A 14,759-nucleotide genomic window follows, 5' to 3' on the forward strand; every position below is an offset into this window, starting at 1 on the left:
AAAAGGAAACTCGGCTGTATATGTGTTTAGTGATGAAAGAAAAGTCCAATACTGTAGATCAATATTGCTTGGGAACTTGATATGGAAGCTCTGCAAACCAGAGTAAATTAGATGTATTCAAACAAAAGGTGGATAGAATAAACCTTGTTATCTTTGACGTCAGTGAATTTAATTGGATAAGGAGGGGTAAATTTAATTGAGATGATAACTTAAGGTAGCACTGTGGGCAAGAATACATTTACAAGAAGTGGAGTAGCCCTCATAATCAGTAAAAGTGCAAGAAAAGCAATGCTCTTGTCTACCGATTGCTCCTTGGTAGGAAAGCTTTGGCAAATCTGGACAGCCTACTGAAAAACAGAGATATCACTTTTCTGACAAAGGCCCATACAGTCAAAACTATGGTTTTTCCACTAGTAAGACATGACTATGAGTTTAAGAGTATCAAGAAAGCTGACTATCTAGCCACTTGTGGTGCTTGAGAAGAGTTTTGAGAGTACCTTGGACAGCAAAGAGACAATCAGTCAATACTTAAAGAAATTAATTCAGGCTATTCACTGGAAGGACATATAAAAAGAGCTAAAGTACTTTGCCCACATAATGAGATGGGATTCATTGGAAAAGCCCCTGGGGTTGGAAAAGATTTAAAAAACTCAAAAGGGACAACAAAGGACAAGATGGATAGATAGTATCAAAGAAACAGTGAATGTGAACTTGGATAGATTTGGGAAATAGGACAATTGGAAAATTAGGACAATTATTTATATCAAATATATAAATATAACAATAATATATTATATATAATTTGTGTATTTAATATAATTTATATATGTATATAATTATATATACACAATTATTAATCCCTATATAAATAATTTATTCTTAAAGGTTAAGGTCTTCATGACTCATCTGATATTTTTTGTTTTAGGGGAAAGAAACAAGGACATCATTTCTGCCTGATTTCTTTCAGGTATTCACCATTCCATAATGTTGGATAACACAAGAACATTCTAGTATTATTCATTTTCATGCTACCTTGGACAGCTCAGTCTCTAAAGTGCTTTGATTCCTAGAAGCCATAGGCTTTTAGTTAAGTCCCCAGAGTGACAGATCCCCAATATTCATCCATCAATCACTACTTTTGAAGTATATGAATGACTTATTACCATGAAGTTTTGTTTGACAATACTTTTAAGATTTATCAAATCCATGCTAGTCAATTCATTCTGAAATGAAGGAACCACATTTCCCCTTCCCAACCCATCTTTTCTACACAGAGTTAGAAGAATTACCTTGTTTCAGTCTCCAGTGTGTTCTTGAGTTGTATTAATCCAAACTCTTCAATTCTGTTCTCTTCACATCACTCAGAGCCTCAATACATATTGTCCCATCTGATTTACCCTCTCAACACTTAAGAAGAACAATTTGGCTAAACAGTAGATGCTTACTAAATGTGTACAGAATGATTAAAGTGAGAAACTGTTTTGTATGATTTCATATGTATGATGAATATCATGTTTCTTGTCTCAAAAGAAGAAGAGGAGGGGAGCCCTACCTATGAACCTTCCCTCAGGGCCTGGGCCAGGGCTTCTGCACACACTTTCCCACCAACATAGCAACTTCAGACATTTTACTGATTGTAAAAAAGGTGCATCTGAAGAAGCAAGATGGAGCTCTGTGCCTTTTGTCCTTTTTCCTTTGAAATTTCTGACCTTGTGTTCTTCCAAATGAACTTTGCTATTTTTTTTTTTTAACTCAAGAGCAAAGTGTCCAACATTGCCCAATTCCTTCCTTTACAGAGAACAGGAAATCTCTGCTCTTTCTACTATGCATTTGCTATTGTGGCTGGTTTCAAACTCCACAGAACAAGATAACCTCAAAAGGAGGCAGGAAAGTAGGAAAGGGTAGAGGTAGAGGGTATCTCATACTTTAGATCCCAAGCTACTTGAGGGCAAGGACTTTTTTTATTAAGTATTTTACTTTGTATTAATTGTTCACTACATGGTCTACAACATAATTTGTGCTTGACAAATATTGATTGGCTAAAATGACAGGAAAAGATAATGAAAAATGTTGGAGGGGATGTGGGAAAACCTAGACACTAATGCATTGTTGGTGAGGTTGTGAAAGATCCAAACATTTGGGAGAGCAGTTTGGAATTGTTTTATAATCCAAAGTGCTATAAAACTGTGCATACCCTTTAATCAAGCAATGCCATTTCTGGGTCTGTATCCTAAGGAAATCATAAAAGAGGGGAAAGGATCCCATGTGCAAACATATTTTCTGGCAGCTCCTTTTTTTGTGGTAGCAAAAGAGTAGAAACCCTTGATTGGAGAATGGCTGAACAAGTTGTGATATAAGAAAACAATGGAATATTTTTGTTCTATAAAAATGATGAACAACCAGATTTTAGAAAGGCCTGGAAAAAATTTACATGAACTGATATTAAATTAAACAAGCAGAACAAGGAACACATGGTACATAACGGCAAGAATATGTGATGATCGAGTATGAAAGACTTGATTATTAGTGGATTGATGATTCAAAGTGATCCCAATAGATTGGACAAAAGAATGTCATTTCCATCCAGAAAAAGAACTAAGGAGGCTGAACATAAATCAAACTATCTTGATTTATGTTCAGTCACCTTAGTTCTGAGAAAGAAAAGAGACGGGCGGAGACGGGCGGAGACGGGCGGAGACGGGCGGAGACGGGCGGAGACGGGCGGAGACGGGCGGAGACGGGCGGAAAAGGGGAGAATTTGGAGACGGGCGGAGACCGGAAGGTTGGAGACGGGCGGAGAAAGTTGGAGCCAAGTGGAGAACGGGCGGAACCGGGCCAGACCAACCGGGCCGGAAGTTTGGAAAGCAGACCTTTTCGTTTTTAAATTTTAATCCAAATCCTGTTTTTTGGTTTAATATAATGATTTTTTTTTTTAGAATGATTAATGGGAAGAATTGTTTTGATTTCATATTATTAAAATGTTTTTTTTTGGTTCCATGAATTTGGCCCAGGAAGCGGTAAAGAAAAATAATTGAAAATTTTTTTGTTTATTTCCTTTGGAAATTAAATGTTAATTTTTTAAATTCCCAGTAATTTCCCTAAAGCAAACCCTTTTAACCTTTTGAAGGTCATCGGCCCAAGATAAATTATTCCAATAAAATTTTTTTGTTTATTTTTTGGGAATTAAAATAAATTTGGGAAACCCTAAAGATTTCCTTAAAAAAATTTATTCCAAAAGGTGTTATTACTGTCGGAAAATAAAGGATTTGTTATTCCCAAATTAAAATTTTTTAAAAAAATGGGATTGGGGAAGAATAAATAAAAATTTTGAGGCAAAGGTTTGATTAAAGGCCTTTAAAAGAAGGAAAAATTTATAAAAAAAAACTAAGATTAAACCGTGAAAAAGAAATTTTAATGAAAAATTGAAAAATTTTGCCAAAAAAAATGAAGGAATTGGAGAAGGGGAAATTAAACTGGGAAACCCTTTTTATAAAAGGTTTGGTTAGTTTTCCCTATTTTCCAAAAGATTATGAAATTACTTTTTTAAAAATTTCCCCTTTTCCCTCCCCAATTGATAAATAACCAAAGGATTATAAAAAAAATTTTGGGAATAAGAAATGAAAACCTTTTAACCAATTATTGGTTGCCCAAGTCAGATTGGAAAAGGAAATTAAAAATTGGCCCAAAAATGGAAAAAAAAAAGAAAAAAAGAGGTTTTTTTGGTTAAAGCCCCTTTTTAATTTCAAAACACGGTATTTTAGTTTTTCCCAACAATTACCCTTGTAAATACTTTGTTGCTTTAAAAATTTTTTTTTTCCCTCCTTTAATTCCCCGGATTTAAAATATCCAATATTTGGAAATATTATAAACAAAACCTATTGAAACCTTTTTCCAATTAATCCCTGAACAAGGAAAAATAAAGACAAAAAAAACAAATTTGGTTTTAAACAAAACCAAGCCCAAAAAAACTGGGGTTTGTTTGATACACAGTCCCAAACCCTCTCTGTTTAGGGTTTATCCTCGAACCCCCAACACCGTTAAAAAATTCCCGTATCAAATTGGGAATTGAAAAGTTGGCCCTTTGTTAAGGTCTTTGGTTTGTTTTTCCCTTAACGTTCAGTAAACCCCGGATTTGAAATCATCCCGTTGAAATTTAAAGGAATTAACTTCTTAACCAAAAACCATTGAAGCCATTTTCCAATTGTGAGGAATTTCCATTGTTTTTTGGACATTTAAAAAGAATTTTTTAAATTCTTTGGCTAATTTCAACCATATTTTGGGCCAAAGCTTTTCCAAAGGCCCCCTCAAAACCCAGTTTGCCCAAAGGCAAAAGGCAAACCTTGGTAAATCCAAAAAGGTTAAAGTTTTTTTTTTTGCCCAAAATTGCCTTTAAATAAGGAACCGGGGAGAAAATAAAGGTATTCCTTTTCATTCCTGTCGGCCCCTTTGAAAACATTTAAAATTTTGCCTTAAAGGGTTTAAAAACAGGACAAGGTTTTGTCCCCTTTGTTTTTTTAAAAGTTGGAAAGCCTTTAATTAAAATTGGGTTTTGGTTTATTTCCTTTTTAATTAAAGGTTCATTAATATACCCCACCCATAATGTTATCTTATAACATGATATAGGTAATGTAATATAATAAAAATAAGCATGATATTTCCTTCTCCATCCAGTCATTTCTTCTGCTAATTCCAAGAGAAATTCCTCTGGATCTTTTCCAACAGAGACATATTTCATTCCTGCCACTTCCAAAGACTGGAGGTCCTCTCTCTTTTCCCCTTTAAAAGAAGTCAGCCTCAGCTCATCCACACCAGTAGCAGCAACCCACAAATTTGTGCTCCTTTCCTCAAAGTTTGGGATGGTCCGATTTACAAAGGAGAATCTTAGGCAAGTTGCCTCTAGTAATCTGGGCAGAGGAAACCTTTCTATTTAGAATTTCTCCGGTTAAGGTTCCCAAGTTCTTCTCCAGAAGGTGTTAACGCGTAGCCTCCTAGAACCAAGTGTTAACGCGTAGCCTCCTAGAACCAAGTGTTAACGCGTAGCCTCCTAGAACCAAGGGGAACCGCCAGGCCTCCTAAACCCAAGGGGAAACGCGTGGCCCCCAGAACCAAGGAACCTCAAGCCTTCCTGGGAACCAAGGTTAAGCCAACCTCCTAGAACCAATGAACGCGGAGCCCCCAGGAACTAAGGCGAATGTAGCCTCCTAAACCGGTGTTAACGCCGAGGCCTCCTAGAACCAATGTTAAATTAAGCCCCTAGAACCAAGGAACGTGTAGCCCCTAGGAACCAAGTGAATCAACCCCTTTTTTAAATAAGCAGCAATCAGGCAGGGTTTCCATTTGCTGAGGAAGGTCCCAGGGGCCGGTTGCAAGCAGAGCAGAGGCATTGCATTGTTCGCAGAGTTTCCCACCCACCCCTTTTAGGGAACTGGGGGAAGTTTCCACCGAACCTTCCCTAAGGCCCGGCCAGATTTGCAAGCACCCTGTGGTGCAGAAGGGAAAAGAGGTAAGGAGGGAGAATAAGAAAAACAGGAGGGAGGAAAGAGGGTTTGGAATTAAAAAGAGGAAAGAAACCTGGGACGTATTTGGGACGTATTTTACCATCCAGGCTTAACTAGGATTAATTTATAATTGAAGAAGTAGCTTCAAACCATGTTGAATGGGGGTTTATGAATTAGAAAATTAAAGTGGGAAGAACGAGCTTCACAACAGAGAGGTGAAGGGTTTATCAGTCTCCCTCCATTAAGCATCAGCTTTATTCTTAAGGAAGAGGTTCCAAAAATCAGGAAAACTATCTTCATATGAACCAACATGATAAATTTCTTGTATAAGAAACATAGGAAATACATCTGATTAAATTAATAAATTGAAACCCATTTTTTGTTCCAGGGCTTTAATTCCCACGGCAAAATCCCAAGGGCCCTAAAAGGCTTGGGAGGACTTTAGGTGGAAGATTCCCAACCCACTCAGGAAAAGTTTTCACTAAAAAGTTGATTCCCGGAAAAGGGGAAAAAGAAACCCAGTTTTCTTAAGAAACCCCATTGAATCAAAGCCCATGTTTGGTAACCTGGGATAAAAACATTTTTCCGAACACCTTTCACTTTGAGGGCCAATCCAGCTAGAAGCCCAAAACAAAAGATGGTGCCAAGTTTATCTTTGATATAGGAAAATCTTTGGGATTGCCCTACCTCACGGTGGCTACAGGAATAATGTTTTTTCACCGTTTCTACATGTTTCATTCATTTAAGAAATTTCCAAGATATGTGACAGGAGCGTGTGCTCTTTTTTTGGCAGGAAAAGTAGAAGAAACTCCTAAAAAATGTATTGATATTCTCAAAGCAGTTCGCAGCTTATTAAATGACGAACAGTTTGGTCAGTTTGGAGATGACCCAAAGGAGGAAATTATGGCTTTGGAAAGGGTTTTATTACGCACCATAAAGTTTGATTTTCAGGTGGAACATCCCTACGAATTCCTGTTAAAATATGCCAAACAACTCAAAGGTGATCAAAACCAAATCCAAAAGTTACTTCAAATGGCGTGGACATTTCTAAATGACAGCTTGTGCACTACATTATCATTACAGTGGGAACCTGATATCATAGCAGTCTCAGTGATGCACTTGGCAGGTCTTTTATGCAAATTTGAAATACAGGAATGGACATCGAAACCAATGTACAGGAGATGGTGGGAACAGTTTGTTCCAGATGTATCTGATGATGTATTAGAAGATATTGGCCATCAGATCCTGGCCCTCTATGCACAAGAAAGCCAGAAGATAGCTCTCCATACTCCTCATCAATTGCAGCAACCAGAGTCTCTTCAGTCAAGGCCTCAAGAGCCCTCACTCCAGCGCTGTGACAACAGTCAGAGCATTCTCAAAATTCCGAATGGTGGCAGCCCCAAAAGAAAGAGACCCAGAAGTGAAGAGCAGCAGCAAGAGCAGCAAGCACAACAATCTAAGAAACCATCTCCTCAGCCTAACCCTCCCAAGAAGATTAAACAATCACCGGCTGTTTCTTCCGGGGAAGATAACAAGGCAGCAGAGCCATCACCATCTAAAATCTTCCAAATCGAGACCATACACACATCAAGATTACCTGCACATCGACCTCCACACTGTAAACCAGTGCTCACAGGTGCAGTTTCAATAGGAGATCAGACCAGCACAGTGGAGAATGGAGAGCTCCTAAACGTCCAGATTGCTCCTCAAAGTTATTCTGGCCCTGTATATCAGCCACCTCCTCTTCCTCACCATCCCCGACTACCACCTTCAAGCTACCTCACTTCAATATCAAATACAAGTTCCTGCATGTCAGGAGGTTATGGAAATATCCAATACATGAGGAACACAGACAGACCTCTCCATGGGGTTCTGCCCCCAAAATATGGACAAGCCCCTCATTTGTCATATCCTCCTCACAACCATCCTCTTAACCCTCCATCACTTGTCCCACCTCCCTTAGCACCATCCTTTCCTCCTCCTCCACCACCACCACCACCACCACCACCACCACCTGCATATTTCCCCCCACCAGCATATAACTTTAACTTTCACCCTCCACAATTGCCTCCAGCTCATGCTGATCCTTTCTATTCTTGTCCAGGGCTTCCGATGCCACCTCCTAGTTACCTTCCTCCATTTGTGCCCCAAGATGGACAACCTCCAGTGCCATATCCCATCTTTCCACCTGGCACTATTTCACGAGGATTAAATCATTCAACTTGGATGAAATAACATCCCTCGTTCCTGTTTTCATTAAAAAAAACCCACCTACATTGAAATTTTGTTTAAACATTAAAATAGTTGAACATCAGGGTACCTTGCATAATGCTACATTCCTTCAGTACATAAAATGAGTAGAATTGTGAACTTGAGCCCTAGGAAACCTAGAAGACATTGTCTTTGTAATAGTTATACAAGAAGCCAATTATATTCAAACTTTGCACATTTGATGAATTTAAAGGCACTTGTTGCTGCAGTGGATTATTTTCTACCAATGACTATACAAACCAACCATATTGTCTCAATGATCATCTGTGAAGAACACATTTCTTTGTAGACATCAATGCCTACTTTTACTGATAATCCAGTATCATCTAAAGTCAAAATTTTATTTTCCATTCAGTAACATTCTATTTGTATATAAACTCATATTTTCATGGTTTAAATATTGTTTTCAGTACTTTAATTGTAAAATTGTTTTGGACAGGCTGGCCTTGTTGAATTTGTTGCTATTTGGGGGGGGGGTTGTTTTTTGGAAGGGGGAGGGAAGGAGAAACAAAGAAATGTAAATAATAACTTGGAAAATAATGTATGTTTATATATACACTTACAAATTGCTGTAAATTTTCTTCTGGAATGACACTTAATAAATCAATTTTTCAAACCATGTTTTGCTTACTTCTATTTTCCAGTTTTTTCTCTAGAGGTAGATAGCACTTACTTCATAGGTCCTTTATAATTGAGCTGGGTATTTAATAGTATTTGAAATAACCCGATCGTTCCCATTTACTCTTTGAACAATATTGATGTTACTATATACAACATTCTCCGAGTTCTGCTCACTTCACAATTCATTATTTCATATGTCTTTCCATGATTTTTGAAAATCAACGAGCTTATTTCTTCCAGTGTAGTACTATTCCATCACAATCATATACTACAACTTGCTTAGCCATTTCACAATTAAAGGACATCCCCTCAATTTACAATTCTTTGCCACCACAAAGAGTCGCTATTAATAATTTTAGAATATATAGGTCCTTTTCCTTCTGCCCTGATCACTCCAGGAAACACATCTTATAGTCTTACTCTAAAATGCACTTTTATAATTCTGTGGGCAGATAGCTCTATAAAATGCTTGGATGAGTTTACAATTCTATCAACAGTGTTTTAGTACCCCAATTTCCCCACATCATCTCTAACAATTGCCAGTTCCTCCTCCTATCATTTTAACCAAATAGGTGTGAGATTATGTTTTAATTACTTTTAATTTTCATTTCTCTGATCAGAAATGATTTAGAGCATTTCTTTAAAAAGCTTTATTTTCAAAACATGGATAATTTGACAGCATTGATCCTTGCATAGCCTTGTGTTTCAGATTTCCCCTCCTTCTCCCTACCCCCTCCCATAGATGACAAGCAATCCAATATATCTTAATCATGTTAAAATATGTTATATATGTATAAAAATATTTATAAAATTCTCTTGCTGCATAATCAGATCAAAAAAAGAAAGAAAACAAAAATGTAAGCAAACAAAAAGAATGAGAATTATGTTGTGATCCACATTTAGTTCCCCCAGTTGTCTTTCTGGGTGTAGATGGCTCTCTTATCTCAAGATCATTGGACCTGGCATCACTCATCTCATCAGAATTGATTGCTGTATAATATCGCTGTTGCCAGGTACAATGATCTCCTGGTTCTGCTCATATTTAATTCTCTTCAGGTGTCTTTGAAATCATCCTGCTGGGGATGAATACAGAGAGGTTTGGAGAGACTTACATGAACTGATGCTAAGTGAAATGAGCAGAACCAGGAGATCATTATATATGTCAACAACGATACTGTATGAGGATGTATTCTGATGGAAGTGGATTTCTTCAACAAAGAGAAAAACTCAGTTTCAATTGATCAATGATGGACAGAAGCACCTACACCCAAAGAAAGAACACTGGGAAATGAATGTAAACTGTTTGCATTTTTGGTTTTTCTTCCTAGGTTGTTTTTATCTTCTCAATCCAACTCTTCCTGCGCAACAAGAGAACTGTGTGGTTCTGCACACATTTTTTTCTATGATATACTGTGACATATTTAACATGTATAGGACTGCTTGCCACCTGAGGGATGGGGTGGAGGGAGGGGAAAAGTCGGAACAGAAGTGAGTGCAAGTGATAATGTAAAAAATTACCCAGGCATGAAGTCTGTCAATAAAAAGTTATAATTATTAAAGACACAGGCACCCAGACAGGCACACAGACAGGCACAAAAAAATAAAAATAAAAAATAAAGCAATCATCATCAGTTAAAAAAAAAAAAGAAATCATCCTTCTGGTCATTTCTTACAGAACAATAATATTCCATAAAATGCATATACCATAATTATTCAGCCATTCTCCAACTGATGGGCATCCATTCAGTTTCCAGTTTCTTGCCACTTCAAAAAGGGCTGCCACAAATAGTTTTTGCACACGAGATTCCCTTTCTTTCTTTTAAGGTCTCTTTGGTATATAATCCCAATAAAAACACTGCTAGATCAAATAGTATGTACAGTTTGATATTTTTTTTGAACCCAGTTCCAAACTGAAGAATATTTCTTATGACTAGAGACAATTTTGGTCTTTTTTTTCCCATGGAAACACAGCCTGTTCCCTGAAAATTCCTCATAATTGCATATATTTGACAAAATTCTCCATTAGAGATAGTTTGTTGGATAAAGGTCTATCTGTAAAATTTGTACTACTAAAATGTCTAACATTTTTTCCATCAATACCTTTGATATTCTTGATCTTTTGTTCTTCCCAATGAATTTTATTACTACTTTTTCTAATTAAATAAAATGGGTTTTGGTAGGTCAATTGTGATGGCACTGAATAAGTAGCTTACTTTAAATAGAATTTTCATTTTTTAATATTGCTTCTGCCCATCTTTGAAAAATCACTGTTTCTTTAAATAGTTAAATCTCACTTTATTTGTATCAAAAACATGTTATAATTATGTTACTGGAATTTTTTATGTTAAACCATTATTGGTATAATCCAATTTAGTCATAATATATAATCAGCGATATACTCTTGTAGTCTCCAGGCTAGTATTTTATTTACAATTGTTGCATCCATATACATTAATGAAATTAGTCTATAATTTTATTTCTTTATTTATGTTCTCCTTTCTTTATATGCCAGTATCATATTTGTTTCATTAAAACATTTGGTAGTACTTGTTCTTCACTTATTATTCCGAACAATTTACTCAATATTGGAATTAATTGATCTTTAAATGTTTGAAGAATTTGCTTAGGAATCCATCTGGTCTTCATTCTCCCCCAACCCCACGCCCCTTAGAAAGCTCATTCATGATTCCTTTGTATAAAATAAGCTTATTTTAATATTCTTTTTTTGTTGTTGTTGTTTACTTGGAAGAACAAAAGGTCAAGTATTTCAAGGGAAATAATAATAAAAATGCTAATAAAAGTGATCCAGGTATACTAGACCTAAAACTATATTAGAAAGCAGTGATCAAAAAAAATATTTTTTTGGTACTGGCTAAGAAAGAGAGTAGTTGATTACAATAGGTGAGGTCCACAAAACAAAATAGTGAATAACTACAGGAATCTAGTGTTTGAAAAACTCCATGTTTTGGCATAAAAACCTACTATTTGACAAAAACTGCTGGGAAAATCGGAAATTAGTATGGCAGAAACTGGGTGTTTACTCACACTTAACACAGTATACCAGGATAAGGTCTAAATGGGTTCATTATATAGACAAAAAGAATGATATTATAAGTAAATTAGAAGAATAATCGACAGTTTACCTCTCAGATCTTTGGAGAAGAAACGAATTTGTGGTGAAAGAAGAACTGGAGTACATTATTGAGTACAAAATAGATAGTTTTGATTATATTAAGTTTAAAAATTCTGTATAACCATAACCAATGTAGACAAGATTAAAAGTGAAGCAACAAACTGGAAAACAATTTTTTACTTTCAAGGATTCTGATAAAGGCCTCATTTTAAAATATACAGAGAACTGACTCAAATTTATACAAATGTAAGCCATTCTCCAACTGATAAATGGTCAAAGGATATGAACCAACAATTTTCAGGTGAACGAATTGGAACCTTAGGCATATGAAAAGGTACTCTAAATCACTATTGATCAGAGAAATGCAAATTAAGACAACTCTGAGGTACCACTACACACCTCACAGATTGGCTAAGATGACAGGAAAAGAGGAAGAATGTTGGAGTGCATGTGGGAAAATTGGAGTTGTGAACTGATTGAACCATGGTGGAGAGCAATTTGGAACTATGGCCAAAGTGCTATCAAACTGCATATACCCTTTGATCCAGCAGTGTTTCCATTGGGATTGTATCCCAAAGAGATCATAGAGGTGGGAATGGACCCACATGTGCAAAAATATTCATGGCAGCCCTTTTTATAGAGGCAAGAAACTGTCCATCAATTGGGGAATAACTGAATGTGTTATGGTGTGTGAAAGTTATGGAATATTATTGTTTTATTAAAAAAAAAAAAGAACATCAGCAGGATGATTTCAGAGAAGCCTGGAAAGATTTACATGAACTGATGCTGAACTGAGCAGAACCAGCAGATCATTGTACACAGCAAGAAGGAGAACACATTTGATTCTGACGGATATGGCTCTTTTCAACAATTAGATGATTCTGGTCAGTTCCAATGTTTTTGTGATTAAGAGAGACCTCTGAACCCAGAGAGAAACTGAAGGGACTGAGTATGGATCAAAACAGTGTTTTCACTCTTTTTGTTGTTGCTTGGTAGTATTTTTCTTAACTTTTTCCCTTTGTGATTTAATTTTTCTTGTGCAGCATGATAATAGGGGAAATATTCATAGAAGTATTGCAAATGTTTAACATGTATTGAATTACAGGTCATCTAGGGAAGAAAGTGGGGGGAAAGAAGGGAAAAATTTGGAACATAAGGTTTTGCAAGGGTTAATGTTAAAAATTATCTGTGCATGTGTTTTTAAAATAAAAAACAATTTAAAAAAAAAGAAAAAAAAATTCTCCCCGCTTCGTCCCCCCGGTCAATCTAAGCAGTTTAGATTCTTTGAATTCAGGTCCTTCTGATCCCAGGATGGGATCTTTTTTCTTTTGAAATATGCTATAGAATTTGGTGCAAATGGATTCAGTAGCATTGATTCAATATCTATGGTATTTTTAAAAAGTCAAAATGTAGTTTTCTTGTTTATGACTTTTAATTAAATCTATTTTATCCATGAATTTGTCTGAGATAATTGATAACCCACATCAATTGAAACATAATAACTTTTACTCTTGGGGGCTGCACTCTCACTGGAGTGTGTATTGCTGATGACCTATTCTTTGGCGTCTGTAGGTTGAGAGGTCTGAAATCTACCGATACTTACAATGATCAGGTGGCCCTGATGGCTGCTCCTGTTTTCCTGAGACCTGATTGCTAGGGCAGCATATTCTGGGCTGGACTCCATTCTTACTCCGGTGCAACCAACCTTTCATGCCGAGATCCCCCACCCCACCTTTATTAAATTGATAAATTAACATCACTTTATTCAGTATCCATTAAACAAAGACAACTTGCTAAACCTGCCAAACTTTTAAGTTGTCTTGTGCTGGAAAAGCATTTCCCTCTAGCTTCTTGTGGTTCTGGAGCTTTAGTATTTGCTTAGAGTCATTATTTTGAAGGGGTTTGGGGAATGGTTCAGGCAAATCCTTGCCTTTGCCATCTTGGCTCTAATCCCCAACCTTCCATTTTAACTCTCTGTGCTTCTCTCACATTCTTAAATGTCTTTCTTGTAAGCAACATATTGCTGGACTCATTTTTAATCCATTCTATATATGTTGCTGTTTCATCCTATTCGCATTCAAAGTAATCATTACTATTTCTTCATTTCCTTCCATCGTATTTTTGCATACAATTTCTTTTCTCAGGCTTATTTTCCCCTTACCCTCCTATACTTTATCCAATTACTTTAACCTCTACAAGTTCAGAAGACTTCTATACTCTTCTAGATATACATGTTATTTCTTTTTCAATCAAAATCTGATGAGTGTAAGGTTTTGATATGATCAGTCCTCCATCAGTTTATTTCTTCTTTATTGTTCCTTTAACATCCAATCTTTGGAATTGTTCCTTTTAAACTTTTCTTACCCAATTTTATTTTTTAGACTACTGCATCATACATACTCAGCCCCAAAGTTTCTTTCAAACTGTGAGGGGATAGAAGACCCTTACCCAAAATGACTACTCAGAGATCATTCAGTAGAAGGCAGAAGAGTTGTTTATTGAAAACCTCCAGAGGATGAGCCGTCCCATCACGAGATAAGAAAGAGAAAGCTCACGGTAGGAGGGCTAAAAGAAGTAGTAAAGATACATAGCTTTTATGTAAGAAATTACATCACAAGTAAGAGAGCATTGAGAAAGGGAGGGGGAGGCATCTAATTGGTTGTTGCTATTTGGGGAGTTTGGAATGGAAGTTTTCCGTTTCCCTGAAATCTTCTGATTGCTAGGAAACACAAAGTCAGGCCTTCAGACTTAATCAAGCAGATAGTAGTAGTCCAGCTAATAGACTAAATATCAATAAATGGCAAATACTAATAAATGTCATCAGCTCAGGTTAAGTAAATATGTTTCTAACTGGCCAATCAAGAGAGAACTCTTATGTGTGAGCCTGCACATAAGGTCATAGGGAAAACATAGAAATAATGAAAACAAAATACAGAAAAAGAATTCATACATTCCTGTAAGTTCTTCACCTTATCTCTCTCTATTCCATACAAAACTACCTTAGTAATGATTGTTTTAAGAATGCTGATAGTATTTTCCTACACATGAAGAAAGTTTGACCTCAAAGACTGCCTTATTAATAATTTTTAATATTTTCATCATTTCTTCTGGATCCCATATATTAATTTTTCCATTGTGTTCTGGTCTTTTTGTCACAAATATCTAAAAGTCTTTCAAATTCATCAAATGTCCTTTTAAAATTATCATTCAGAATCATATTCAATGTTGCTAGGGAA

General features: G+C 36.2%; 1 pseudogene; it reads left to right on the forward strand.

Moving 5' to 3' along the window:
• Positions 1 to 2,996: 2,996 nt before the first annotated feature.
• On the forward strand, positions 2,997 to 7,733 carry LOC100914450 (annotated as a pseudogene).
• Positions 7,734 to 14,759: the final 7,026 nt, after the last annotated feature.

The sequence above is a fragment of the Sarcophilus harrisii genome, chromosome 1 (assembly GCF_902635505.1).
Source record: "Sarcophilus harrisii chromosome 1, mSarHar1.11, whole genome shotgun sequence".
Classification (NCBI taxonomy): Eukaryota; Metazoa; Chordata; class Mammalia; order Dasyuromorphia; family Dasyuridae; genus Sarcophilus; species Sarcophilus harrisii.